We start from the raw sequence: 14,307 nt of genomic DNA on the forward strand, positions 1-14,307 counted from the left end.
AAAGGAAAAATAGATAGAGAGAAAATTTTACTAGCAAAAGTGATCTGAAAGACAAGATTTACAAATAATTCAGCTTGGCCAAAATCATCATCAGAGTAACATTGACGATATTTACTAATATTATACGTTTTTGTCTATTATCTACAAAAATATAACAGATAAAAAAAAATGAAGCAAAAATTATCAGCAAGATACGGTCTTCTAATAACTCCGCATGCACAAAATCGTCAGTTGACCCCATACAAATGTAAGCAATAAAGTCTGATTGTTAGAATGAAAAAGTGGTCTTAAACAGGGATTCATTTAATCCCCTTCCCTTTTTTCCCCATTGAAATACTAATCTATGTGATATGTTGACGGATACAAATTTGCGTACTGTGGATTCATTATAATTCGTTGGATACCAATTTTCGTGGGTATCGTTGGTACAGGTGAACCACGAATCGAAATTTTCAACGAATATCATATTTTCAATAGGCTTTTTATACAGATATTGGCAAAACCACAAAATCAGATATCCACGGATATGCAAGTTTTCAGCATTCCACGAAAATTGATACTTACGAGAATAAATGAATCCACAGTATCATCATCGCTGCTAAATTAATTAAGTGTCTTCTTTTCTCGGATAATGACGGTACTGTCAATGGTATTTTTTAAAGACTTTGTGTGTTTTATTTGTGTATATTTTCATTATTTTTGATAAATAAACTCTGGATCAGAAAATATGTTTACTGTGATTTCACATTGACCTTAACCCGTTTTTCTTAAGAAAATTGCACACAAAAAATTATACTTTATGAAAGCCAGACGCTAATATTAGTATCTGTAAATAAATGGTATTTCAAGGTAAAATTTTAAAACATTCTTGATTGAAAAGGATGAAGATAAATGTGGACATAAATGTTAATGAGACAACAACAAATCTAAATTGTGTTCCGTTATTAAAAATCTAATTATAGATGAACGCATAATCACTTGTCCCTTTTTTCGATATAAGCTAGTAATTTCAAATATCGGGCGATAAAGGTTAATGTGCAACCGACCAATTCAGTCACTCAAAATATGGAAAATTCGGCCTTTAGATTTGAGATTTTTTTATAAACAAATCATATTCAGACGGTCGAACAACGATATGGAGTCCTTTAGTTCTGAAGTCAGCAAATATTTGTTCACCATTTTCTCGATTCATAATCAGATACCATACATTCAAGGGTAATTTACTTTGCCAAACTGAAGTTAATGAGTATACAATCCAAATATAAATGTAGGTGTATTCACCACAACTCTATTTAAATACCTATAAAACATGTTTCAAATCTATGATCTACGTCAATTTCAAAACATGGAATTTTCAAGAGCAAAAGTTAAATTTTTTGTTGCTATCAAATATCTGTAAAATGTTTTATACATTTACGATTATTTTTGTGATAAAACTTGTTTAGATATACAAACTTGTCGTGAAGATAGTGCTCCCCACAGCGACAGATGAAAATATTTCTAAAAATATCTATATGTTTCTATATTAATCATTAATCAAATTAATTCTATAGATTTTAGATAAAGTATTTACAAAAGAAATTTTACGAATAGCACTGGTTTTCAGATTTTTGGCAACATGATTTCAAACAGTTCATATAATTTAGGATTGTTTAATTTTGAATGATACATCTAGCTTTGAATAATGATTTACAGTTTGTTTAAGATTGTAAGCAGATTTCGGGAACTGAATGAATTCAATTCGAAATATACCACCTGCCGTTGAATATCAGTTAAGGTGCACTTTTTGTCGTTCTTATACTGCACTGGTTTGACCATACATAAGTACATTAATTTAACTTTTCCGTCGGTAAGCGCTGCTGCCTTCTATAATACCACCCCATCCTTTACTTTTTATCTTTTAATATAAGAAATGTATTAGGTTTTTTAGCCTTCTTATATAACTAACAAAGTAAGACCGTGAGACCGTGCGGTCTAACAAATTTCTGATAATATCGTTAACAAAAACTGAACAGTGCGATCAACCAATCACTAACGTTAACATATAATACCATAGTGCTTTGAATTCTAGCAAGTACGGTCTAACAAAATCTTTTAGTACTGATAACAATTTTTTTTAAATAAACCAATCGCTGATATTGATCCTCCTGACATCATTGCTATCTTCGCCATTTTTGTTACAGAAGTTATTTTCAAAGACCTTATTTCGTAGGTTTATTTTTATAAGTCCATGAAACAAAACAGACATATCCAGACCATGATGACATTCAGATTGGTCATAGTAATCAGCTGGTAATGATATTGAGGGTAACTTGATGAAATCCTTTTTATAAAATGTTAAACAACACAAGTTTTCCCGATGTACTCGGTTTTACATTAGTGTTGTTTGCAACGCCGTATCCTTCAATTTCATTAAAGACATCAAGTTGAACATAAATTTGAACGGTGTATGATGTGCTTGCAAAAGTGATAAAACAACCGTACATAAACGCCAACGTGTATAGAGATTTTCACTGAGGACTCCGGAAGGATTCCGATTTTGATTCCATTTTATATTTTTATTTGAGCTCTCTACGTTTGAGGTAGCAAAGGTATATATATGAATACGAAAACAAACAAAAAGTTTCTTTTTTTCTCTCTTTTGAAATAGTGTTATTGTATACGCTGTTAAAATAAACAGGCAGATATTTAGTACCTTTTGCAAGATTGTCATATTTTTAAGAATTCTTGCATAAAAGTGTAAGCAGATTCAGTTATAATTAATAAATTAAAGTATGCTACCGGGACTGCGGTTTGTCAAACTAAAATCACCATGGACCTGCTAGAGCACTATATTTTTCATTACTGTACAGAAGACGTTTAAGAGCTGTATCTTTTCTCTATAGAGCTAAGTATTTAGTGACAATCTATTTCCGTCTTGGATTATGTATCTGGTTCACAGGCACTTAAATTGTTTCTATCCATGGGAAGACCTGTCAACATATATTTATTCCGCCTAACAGAAGTTCCACTAGAAACTTTATTATAAACAATGTCATAATACCTATTCCTGTTGGAAAAAATATTCTATACTATTTATTCTGTTAGTAACATATACTGTACAGTAATATATATTCCTGTGGAAATAATATTCCAGAATATTTATTCCTTTTGGAACTTTTTGTTATGAAGGAACTTATATTCCGTGACAGACCCACTATCAACATAAATTTATGTAAATATACGTTGATTGTGGGTCTTCTCATGGATAGAAACGTAAATATACGTTGATTGTTGGTCTTCCCATGGATAGAAACAAGTGTCTGATCTGGTCTATAAAAAAATATTTTGCCACAGTTTTGTATTTACATTTGATTTAGTAACAATCTATTCATGCATTAGATAATGTGTCTGGTTTTTTTTACCACTGATTAAATCACCAATCAAACCATATAAATAGATAGAGTTTGAAATAAATATCTGGAACCTGAAACCAAAGACAGAATGAATAGATAAATATAATTATAACTTTTTTTATGCACCACAGGAACATATGTATATTGGCGGGACTAGACACAACCTAATTGTAGCTGATTTTATTGTCGTGCTATACATGTTACGTAGGTAATAAAGATACAATACAGTACCAGACATGTGTTAAAAAAAAGTACTAACTATTATCCTAATAATTTCCGATAATATCAATCAAATGTCATTCAAACTATAGTGATGCCAGGGTATCAAACTTTATTCTGTCACTTTAAATTCGTTATATAAACCACATTCATTTTATCACAGAATGCAAACAGGGTAATTAAAAAACAGCGCCGATTGCAGTCCAAATTCAAAAACATTATAAAACACTTTTATAAATCACACTTATTTTTGACATCCCTTTTATATGACAAAATATATTTACTTTATAATAAAACTTTAGAATTATGTGGTCAATGCATAGCCTCAGGAGTTTAAACGTTTTTTTCTGTAAGACGCCACCAAAATCCATTAATCTCTCAAAGTCTCGCAGAGGTCAAAGATTTTGTCAATTTTATACTGAAGAGCCTATCAGATTCATTTCCTGTTAACATGGTTAAAATATACTGTTTCAAGACCACTGCTTGTAGAAGTGGTCATTAACTTTTACTGTTGTCACATAAACATGCAATTTTTTCACCCAATTTCAAGTTTTTGAAGTTTTTTTACCATAAATTATTCTTCCATATATATTAAATGTACTTTAAATGTAAAGAAAAGTTACAAAAAGCATACCACATGAGTATAGAATGGTCTTAGGCCATGTAAGATTAAAGATTATTTAGAGTCGATTTAGGCTGTAGCACATATTTACATATAAAAATGCATACAGAAGCTATCTGAAATGGAAATTTGTTACTGTTTGTTTATTTCTATGCTAAGATGTTATGATACAAGAAGTCTAATTGCAAAAATACTTAAGATTGCATTCAACTTTTTTTGCAGACAGCATGGTCTGACATGTCTGATGCACAGTTTTTTTCACTTTTCAAGGAAATGCAAGGAAATGCAGTTTTAGTCTCAATTGGCATATATTTGAACCACTAACTATCCTAAAGAAGACATTGAAGGTGGCATATGAAGTGAATAAGGTGTACTGATCATTGTAAAGTGCTTTTTTTTTTTTATAGATTTAGTAAAATATTTATGATTGACTACAGATGGACACATACATGAAACAGGTTGTTTAACCAGGACCATGAAATACAACATATTTTGCACATTTTTTCTGTGTTAAAATCTACTTTTTTATAGATTCAAAGTTCACTAATGGGTTATATAATTTGAATTGTGTACAGAAACACAAATATCAAAGCTTGAAAAGCTTTCAGATAGAAAGTCAGCATGCCTCTTATGCATAAACATGGAAACTGCTTTAAAATGCTTATTTAGCCGTAAAATGACAAAATTTCTATCAAACAAAGATTTAAATAATTTACTTTTATTGAGTTTGACAAATTGAAACCAGCAAACTATTCAGGGAAGTTGCCAAAGTACAGAATCTACATTTACTGATTTCATCTCTTAGGCCTGAGAACAGTTATTTCGTAGTGCATTTCTTTTAGACAATAGATTCAAATTAAAAAAATCTCACCAGTTCAATCTCAAAAAGATTTTCACAGTGTAGTGTACTACTATTGGGACAAATAATAGCAAAATTTTAGAAACTTCTAACAGCTCTAACTCAAAATATTGACAATTCTGTGTTTAGGGGGTCTAAAATTCAGTTTGACAGCTTCAGACATACTAATTTTAGACCTTTTGTAACTGGACCAAATCACTACTTAACATAAAAACTCAACACCCCAATTTTTTTATCATGTAATTTCATCCCCTTACTCGATATTTCATGCATAAAATGTCAAAAAATGTCAAGAAATAAATTAGGAAAGGGTATGAAAAAAATTGGCAAGTAATACACTGTTCACACTAGGGAATATATACATGTATGTGGACTACCAAAATGGAAGGACGATAACTGTGTCCTCAGACCAATTGCTAAACCTCTTTTCTAGTATCTAACTTTAATTTGTCTCAACAAATGTTATAAAACTTATACACTGCTTATAACAACAAAACACAGATTAAGTTCAAATTTGACTGTCACTGTTACTGTTCTTGAGTTACATGCATTTATGCTTCATTATTATAAAATGGAAAAATTTTCAAATCTATGGTGGATCGGACAAACTTTTTTATACGGATTATATTTATTTAGATATGATTTACAAACTTCAGAAAAGGTTGAGAAGCATTTTAATTTTAGGAGATTCCAACCTGAAGCAAGTTGTACCAATGGAAATGATGGAAGACCCAGTTAGAATACTGTGCATACCTGGGGCTACAATTAAAATCGAAGATGACCTATTGAAGTGATGAGACTTCCTATGCATGTAACAGGAGACCAAACTTAGACCACCTTTGATATAAAGGTATGAAAATGATGTCTATTATTATAAGAATGAATGGAATATATTCCGGTTGAATGTCACTTTTTGTTTTTATATCCCCTAGTCCCTACAAACAAAGTTTTGGGATATACATAGAAATCCCTATATTATCCATCTTTATGTCCATAATTTTTGCAAGTGCAACCCCTCAGAACTGCTGAAATTGATGACATTACACAGCAAAAAACATTGGGTTTCTTATCAGCGAGGTGTATAGGCGAGTTAGGATAGTCGAGTTATGAAGGGCAAGTTATGACAGACGAGTTGCAAGTAACAAAAATATTATGTTTCTCTAATTTCTTAAGAATTATATATACAGCGAGTCTTAAAACGGTTGTGGCGTCTGATTTTTTAAACAGAATTTTTAGATTTACTTTACATTTAATAAACAAAGTATAGATCTACCCAAGCTTAGTTATACATTACATGAGGAAGGGTCTCGGTATTTTGATTGCAGAATTTGAAAAAGTTATGTGATAATTATTTATAAGAGGCTACATGTTAGAAAGTAATGCACCCATAAAATTCTTTAATGAGAGTGACATTGTTCATTTTCTAAAATAAAACGGGATAAACTGTAGATACAACACAAAATGTATACTGTTCTGAACAAATCAAGCATAAGAAAATTAATTATGTAGACAAATAAAATATACTTGCAAATTGCCAGAACAAATATTGCCTCTACAGCTGCCCCAAAAAGCCCACTCTTAACGAAATTTGCAGCAGAAGAGATCTTTTACATATATGTGCTATAGTTTTAGTTACTATAACTCTTTATGTTTAAAATGACACTGACAGTGTTGTCTTATCTGGGCCTTTTATAGCTGACTATGCGGTATGGGCTTTGCTCATTGTTGAAGGCCGTACAGTGACCTATAGTTGTTAATGTCTGTGTCATTTTGGTCTTTTGTGGATAGTTGTCTCCTTGGCAATCATACCACATCGTCTTTTTTATATTGGCTATGAATTTAATGATAATGATGATAATTAAACTACAAGCCATCCGCAGTATTTCAAGAGGCTATCTGTTTCTGCAGAAAATAAACATACATTGTGTAGAGATTACATTTTTATTACACGAATCAACAATACTGTATACAATTCTATAAGCAATCATCATTCAAAAATGTTTAAGAGATACACAAAAAAAATATGAAAATAGTTTTCCCCATTTTCAAGCATTTTGACTTTCGTAACTCGAAATAAAGATTTTTAATAAATATAAAAATAATAGTGCTGGATGGGGGATTTGTGCGAGTTGACTCCCAGTTCTAGTTTATTCAGGTTACACACGTTTCTTATTTGTAAATGCAGTTTTTATGTGAAGTGTAGATATCACATGAATAAATACTAATATCGTAAAATATATCATATTTTTGTTATTGGTTAATAAAGTTCATTTTATTGGAATTTTGTTTCCAGTGTATAGAAATGAAGAAACCAATGGGAGCCCCTGCCAAAAGGAGGAGTGTGTCTTCAGTTGAGATTGGTAGAAAAAAAGAAAAAAAAACAGTTTACCTACATTAGAATTTTAATAATTTTGCAATTAAACCTTAAAATGTGTATTTCTGAACCCCTTTATACTTTTTACTGGAAAATCCCTTACAACAATGCATGCTGTTATTGTTTTGTAAGTCTAGAAACATGGCCCTATTACAGAAGATGCATCTATTTTTCAAGAGGAATTATATGATATTGAAATTAGACAGATATGCAAGTTACATGTAAAAAGTAAAGTAACAAAAATATGGAACTCTGAGGAAAAAATGTAATAGCGAAATTAAAAGCTGAAATACATCAAGCAAAAAGAAAACAACTGTCATATTCCTGACTAAGTGCAGTCATTTCTTAGATTTAATCTGGTTTTATAGCTCGTTTTAGTAAACCAGTATTTAAAAATGATAAGATTGTAAGAAACAAAGCAATTGACCCAAATCATCATGCATGGTTTCATTTTCAGATTTTTTACAAAGTTTATAATATTTTATATGAGAAAAACAATAAACTGGTTAATTATATAAGATAAAATTGCATTATCTTTTGAAAGGAGATGTGTGTTAAATAACTGATAGCTTGTACAAAAACTCCTGTTCATAAATTACTTTTGGACACAACATATATATTTTACATCACATGATAATACATTGATATAATTTTGAAGTGGACTCACTTACACATGAGCCGGAAAAAAATTAACTACCAACAAAATTACTTAATAATTGTACAACTACTGTAATCCCTTCTCTTTTAGTTCAAGACTTGAATGTTTTAGTACTTTCATCTCATATATAATATATTGCATTTTTTTTTTATAGATATAGGGTATAGACGAGTGATCTAGTGTTTGAGTTCACCGTGGAAGTGACTGTCATCCTAACAAACAAAGGTTTACATAGTATTTATCAGGTATTGTTGTATATATTTAATAACTTGTGCCGATGTATATGAATATATATATTGAACTGCATAAATATTAGATCTCTGCATTTCCATCCATTAATAGTGTTGCTTTCAAAATCATATAAAGAATATATTTAGACTCCATTACAATGTATTTATTTAAATATATATGCAGTGTAATGCAAGAAATATTTCTTAATGTGAGAAATAGACAACAGGCTACTAACATGAAAAAATAGATTTGATTTTCTAAGGCTTGTCACATTTATTGAATGATCGACTTACAATAAAGAATGGAAAGGGGTAATGTGTCAAAGAGACAACAACCCGACCAAAGAGAAGAAAACAGCCCAAGGCCACCAATGGCTCTTCAATGTGCACTATTTTTTATTCTTATAAGCAAAAAATAAATAAGAATTTATGTTCTTATGCCTTCATTTTTTTTTGTAAGCAACATTCAAACAGACAGAGATTCTACATTTGAGGTTAGTTATATACATTCAGAATTCATCGTGCACCATTTGAAAATATGGTAAATTACTTTAAGGATGTTTGCTACTCAGCTTTTCATAAAACTGGTAAATATTGATAAGTGATTAATAGGAGGACAAAAAGGCAAAAAAACAATTAAAGGACTGTCTTGTTTGTGTTTTTGTTTTGTTTGAGATATATCATGAGATATAGGCTATTGAAAATTTGTTGGAAAAACTCTCTCTTGAATTTCGATATCTTAATCATTGACAAGTCTTACTTTGCAAACACTATTACAAAATGCTAGGAAGCTAAAATTACAAGAATTTGATAAGATTTTTACAAATGACTTCTTTCCGAATGTAAGATTTTGAAAAGAAAAATGAATGTTACATTTTTGTCTTCAAATGGATAGAACTATAGAGGAATTAAAAAATCTGGCAAAATTTCAAAACTTGACTAGCAAACATCTTTCATTAATATGGATTTAATTCTGCTGTATGGTGTTATTTATATTTGAACTTAAGGAAAATTGATATACACTAGAATACAGAGGTTCAAATTAAGGTTGGTTCTAGGTCCATCATGACCTTCCATTTGTGGGTTAAAAAAATCCCACCGGTAGTTTGTTATACCCAATGTACTTGCCTATATTTGCAGTTTAAGAAAAATACAAAAACGTTTTGAACAAAAGTACAAAAATTTTGACCTTTATTTGCCTAACGTGAAATTGAACCTGTGGAAAAAAGGACATACAGTTTTCAACAAGCATTTATTTCTTTTGTTTTCAATACATCATATAAAAGTATTATGTAGAGTGGGTGGTTAATTTCAATATGATTTGCTTTTTCTTTTTATTAGATACCAAATAAAGAAAATCCTTTTGAGGAAGAGGGGAGTTTCTGTGATGAGAATGATACACATACATAGAGCATTTGGTAGTGTATAATAATAAGTTAAAAAAAAATTTAATTGGATACAATAAATAACATGACTTTCAAAACGGTCATATATTCCTGACAAATGAAATTTGTCCAGACATTGTTCGTCTGGGATAAGTATGATACGGTCATCTACTTTTTAGCTTTCTTAAGAGACAGTCATTTTAAAATAATTCACCAAAAAATTTGGAAGTTCCTACATTTCAGCGGTTTATATCTAATTTCTTTTTTCAAAAAATGAAAGTTATTAGAAAGGTGTTAACAAATGTTTTATAAATATGATTTGAGGAAGATTTTTAAAAGGTCATCAAAACCATGTTGTTTGATTTAGTGAGCATGTGCGCAGGTGGGAAATTTAATAATCTATTCATGCTCACCAAAAAACAATCCTGCCTTATAAATGCACATGGATTTTACGTATCCTTATCGTCCTAACCTACGCCTATATCACCCTGCTCTGTCACTCAGTAATTCTCGTATCAAGACTTCAAAACGAGACCAGGCATTATCAGCGACGTCACAATGTGAGAGGAGAAGTTATCAGCGACGTCACAATGCGAGAGGAGACGTTATCAAGCTTCCTTTCGTCAAGTGTAAAATTGTCTTGGGGAGAGGAAAAAAGACCATTAATAGAATGATAAACAGATAATCAGGTTTTCTACGTAAAGATATCATAAATTATCAGCCGCTCGACAAAATGTGAAACTTTTTAGCTCGTTCGCTACGCTCACTCACCAAAAAGGTTCACATTGTGGCTCGCGGCTGATATTTTACGATATCAATGTGCAGAAAACCCGATAATCTATACATATCTGGTCCATGTTTTATCATTGTCAAGTCTACATCCGGTATTTCCAAAATGTGTTTTTCAAAACGAAAGTAAAGTTTTTGATATCGGTATTATATTTTACACAAATAAAGAGTCTAAGGCAGATATCTGAGTACACTGATGTTGCTCACTTCAAATGATGAACTGTCAGTTTAACACTTTACGTTAGAACATTGAATTTATTTCAAAGTAAAGTTTAATATCGTTTTTTCTTTAAATTGTCAATCATTGGTTTTATGATGGCCAACTAATTACCATGGTTGTCTTATGTTACTAAGTCTTAAAATCCGTATATATGGTTATAAGACTCAAATTTTCCTGCTGGCTCAAAGATTTTTTGGAAGCCCTGATAAATAACAATATTTTCTAATACAAAATGTCACCATTTTCAATCTGACAACAGACTTTTATTTTAAATTAAGTTTGATGCATTATTTACATTTGAACATAAAAATTATGTTGATAGTTTGTTTTCTTTCAAGAAAAATGCTATTTCTGCATATACTGCCTCTTTGAAAGTCTTAATTTTGATTATAATTTATCTATAAATTTTTAAAAAAATTCAAACATGGTGATTGATGTTTGTAAAAAGTTTTTGTTATTGCAGTTAATCATTCACTCTTTATGTACTTTTAACTTGTTAAAGCAAACTTTAGTTTTGAAAAAAAGAATTTTACTGTTTTTTTCATTTATCTGAGTATGTCAATCAAGTTAAAGAGAGTGTATATATTGCAAATTAAAACTCTTTTTCTCTGTTCTGTATCCAATGATATAAAGATATATCTATGTGTATATTGTTTCAGAGTGTATTGAAGTTGTGAGTAGTATTTCAACCAAAAGAACATCTACCCTAACAACAGTGAAGATTAAAGCGATCAGGTACTACTGTATGTTGATGTTGAAAGAAATTTAGGATTATTTGATCTGAAAAAAAACACCTTTAAATATGAGACATATACATATTACAACTTCATTAAAATCCATTTAACTAAGGCATAGTTTCAATTCATCTTTTTAACATTTTTTCATGGAGATTTTATGTTTTATTGGCCAATGGAAAATCTGCTTAGTACTCTAGTGAAGTAAGGCAGACTGGACATGCTGCTCCAAACAGTTGCCATGATATAATCGTATCCTTATCCAACTTATTGAGTTTTTGGGGTGAATATAGGACTCACCCTGTCAGTCTGTCTGTCCATTAGAACAAAACACAAATTGTCCTATCAAATCAATGTAATTATCTGCCCTTGATTATAAAAGTGTTTTTTTTTCTAATTAAATTTAAATACGCTTGATTACACTTAATGTTTTGAAAGTTGGATCTACCTTGCAAGCTAGAGATTTTCCAGTCCAGAATGAATTATACTTGGTAGAATATTTTTAAGCCAAAAAAAGTTTGTTTTTGCGACATGTCCAAACCAGAAGATTAGGAAAAGACACCATACCAACTTGAGTTTAATATATCATTGGGAAAGCTAGTCATCTTTTGGAAATGTAATAAAAATAGTTTAAACTTTTTTTTTTCTTTCATAATGTTTATTTCAATAATTAAACCAGATTTTGTGAATTTTACATGAAGGTAATTTTATTTTAGGTTTATCAAGACTTCTTAGTGCTTGCCATACAAGTGTCAAAGAGTGAAGGGCAAGAACAATTTTAAAGAACAGAGAAGACTTGTTTTATTGCACTTAGTTTTGAGTTTTTGTTTTATATTTTTACCACTATGATAGAGTAATGTAAAATTCAGGGATTGGTTTTTTTTTATATATCTGTTTTGTAATTACTCCTTTTTAGATACATTTTAGAAGTGTTTTTTTTACCTTTATCTACTGGAGTAGCATTGACAACTATTTGAAGTTTTTAGTAAGGTTACTTTCTTTGGGTTTTGTATTTCATAATATTTCATTATATTAAGGTGTCATACTTGAATACCTTGTAGTTATGAACTGTTTGCTTCTTTGATATGTGTAGTATTATTCTCCCCCCCTTATATTTGGTTTTGTAAAAAAAAATATTCCATAAGGTCTGTCAACAATGAATGGCTCTCTAAATAAAGATTAAATACGAATTTCAAAAGAAAAAAATATGTATAAAAACTCCATTCAAAAATACTTTGGAAAGTATTACACCAGTGATTCTTCTGGTATAATTCAGGTAAGCTCTAAATCTCAGTTTTCATTGGGGACTTTCTTCGTTGCATAGAGGATGCTTTATCATCTGTATTATAATATTCACAATATAATTGTTAAGGGCATACGATACAGTTACAGGGGAGGTAATGACATTGCTAACGTTAAATGTTATTTTCACGACGTCAAACTGTGACATATCGGGAAAAGATGCATTTTTTCGACTGATTTTAATCACTCAAACTGATTTAATTTGAAAACCAGTGCATGGACCCCTATTTTTTAAAACAACATACTGTTTCATTTTGCAGGGAGATTATGTGAACCAAATTTTATAAAACTGTAAATAGTGCAATTTTTTTAATGTTGATAAATATACAGCAAAAAAAATTACTTTTTTTCTCAATTCATGACCATTTGATAAATATGAGTTATTTCTGAATAAAAAATGCACAATTTTTTAGGATTCTTATAAAATACAGAAATCACAAATTATTTAACAAAAAACAATTTGTGTTTATCTTTTAAAACAAAAAAGTTATGGATTTCTCTTGAAAAAGAAAATACGATCACAAATCCGAATTTTGGACAAATATACAATATTTCGACCTCATTTAACTAAAAAAAATAGCACATGAAGGTATATTTTTTATTACATATTTGATTTAATTAGGCGAAAAATAGCCTGTATGGAAATTTTCATCAAACTGTATATACGGGATCAAAACTGTATCGTATGCCCTAAAATGTTGTGAATACAGAAAGCAAACATAATGATTATGATATGCTTAAACTTCATTATAACAAATAATTTAACTTTAAATATAATGAATATTTAAACTGGAATTGACTGTTCACATGTTATGCTCGTTGATTGTTGACATTATGTGTTGAAAAAACAGTAATAAGTCAAAGGACTAAGAGTTACAAGACAGAAAGTCCAAAAGTCACAAGTAAATTTGATTGGTCTATAATAGAATAGAATGTTTATAAAAATGTCAATTGAATTAGTCTTTCTATTAAAAAAAATCTCTTGAAACCACATTGTGACCTCTTGTTATATATGTTTTAATTGGTTACATTTTTGTCTATTTTGTACCATAATGCTATGCATGAAAAATATATTAACTGTATGCAAATTTGGAAAAATTAAAAGTTTTATGATAATAAAAAGAACAAAATTAGTTAAATTTGTTTTGATTGATTTGATTTTATCCAATATGTATATTAAAAGGAAAGCTAGTTTAAACATATTTTATTGTTCAAAAATTACAAATGGATTAGACACAAGTTTTTCAACTTAGTAACGTCTTCTCCAAAAAGGAAAGCTGTTCCAATAATAGATATGGCTTTTAAATATAACTTGCATCTTAAAGAAAATAAAGGAGGAAAAGAAAGCAAACAAGAGAGACAATTGCTTCAACAGGATTGTACTGTCATAATCAAAGTCACATTTCCTGTTTACACAAAGAATTGAGTGTAATATAACGCCTGAATTGGACTTGGTATTGTATCTTAGCATATGTGAAAGGATTTTTTATTAAATGATAACTTTACTATATTAACCAAGT

At 29.9% G+C, this 14,307-nt stretch overlaps 1 long non-coding RNA gene across 3 annotated transcripts; it reads left to right on the forward strand.

Moving 5' to 3' along the window:
• The first annotated feature begins 1,875 nt into the window (after positions 1-1,875).
• LOC139524810 (uncharacterized) lies at positions 1,876-13,926 on the forward strand. Of its 3 annotated transcripts, none has more exons than XR_011664864.1 (7): positions 1,876-2,307; positions 3,527-5,945; positions 7,389-7,596; positions 8,282-8,372; positions 9,699-9,775; positions 11,411-11,486; positions 12,202-13,926. It is a non-coding gene; the product is annotated as an uncharacterized lncRNA (long non-coding RNA). The 3 variants fall into 3 exon arrangements; XR_011664865.1 differs by lacking the exon at positions 1,876-2,307 and having other exon boundaries at positions 2,981-3,594; positions 5,780-5,945; XR_011664863.1 differs by lacking the exon at positions 1,876-2,307 and having other exon boundaries at positions 2,970-5,945.
• Positions 13,927-14,307: the final 381 nt, after the last annotated feature.

Source organism: Mytilus edulis, chromosome 5 (genome assembly GCF_963676685.1).
Source record: "Mytilus edulis chromosome 5, xbMytEdul2.2, whole genome shotgun sequence".
Taxonomy (NCBI): domain Eukaryota; kingdom Metazoa; phylum Mollusca; class Bivalvia; order Mytilida; family Mytilidae; genus Mytilus; species Mytilus edulis.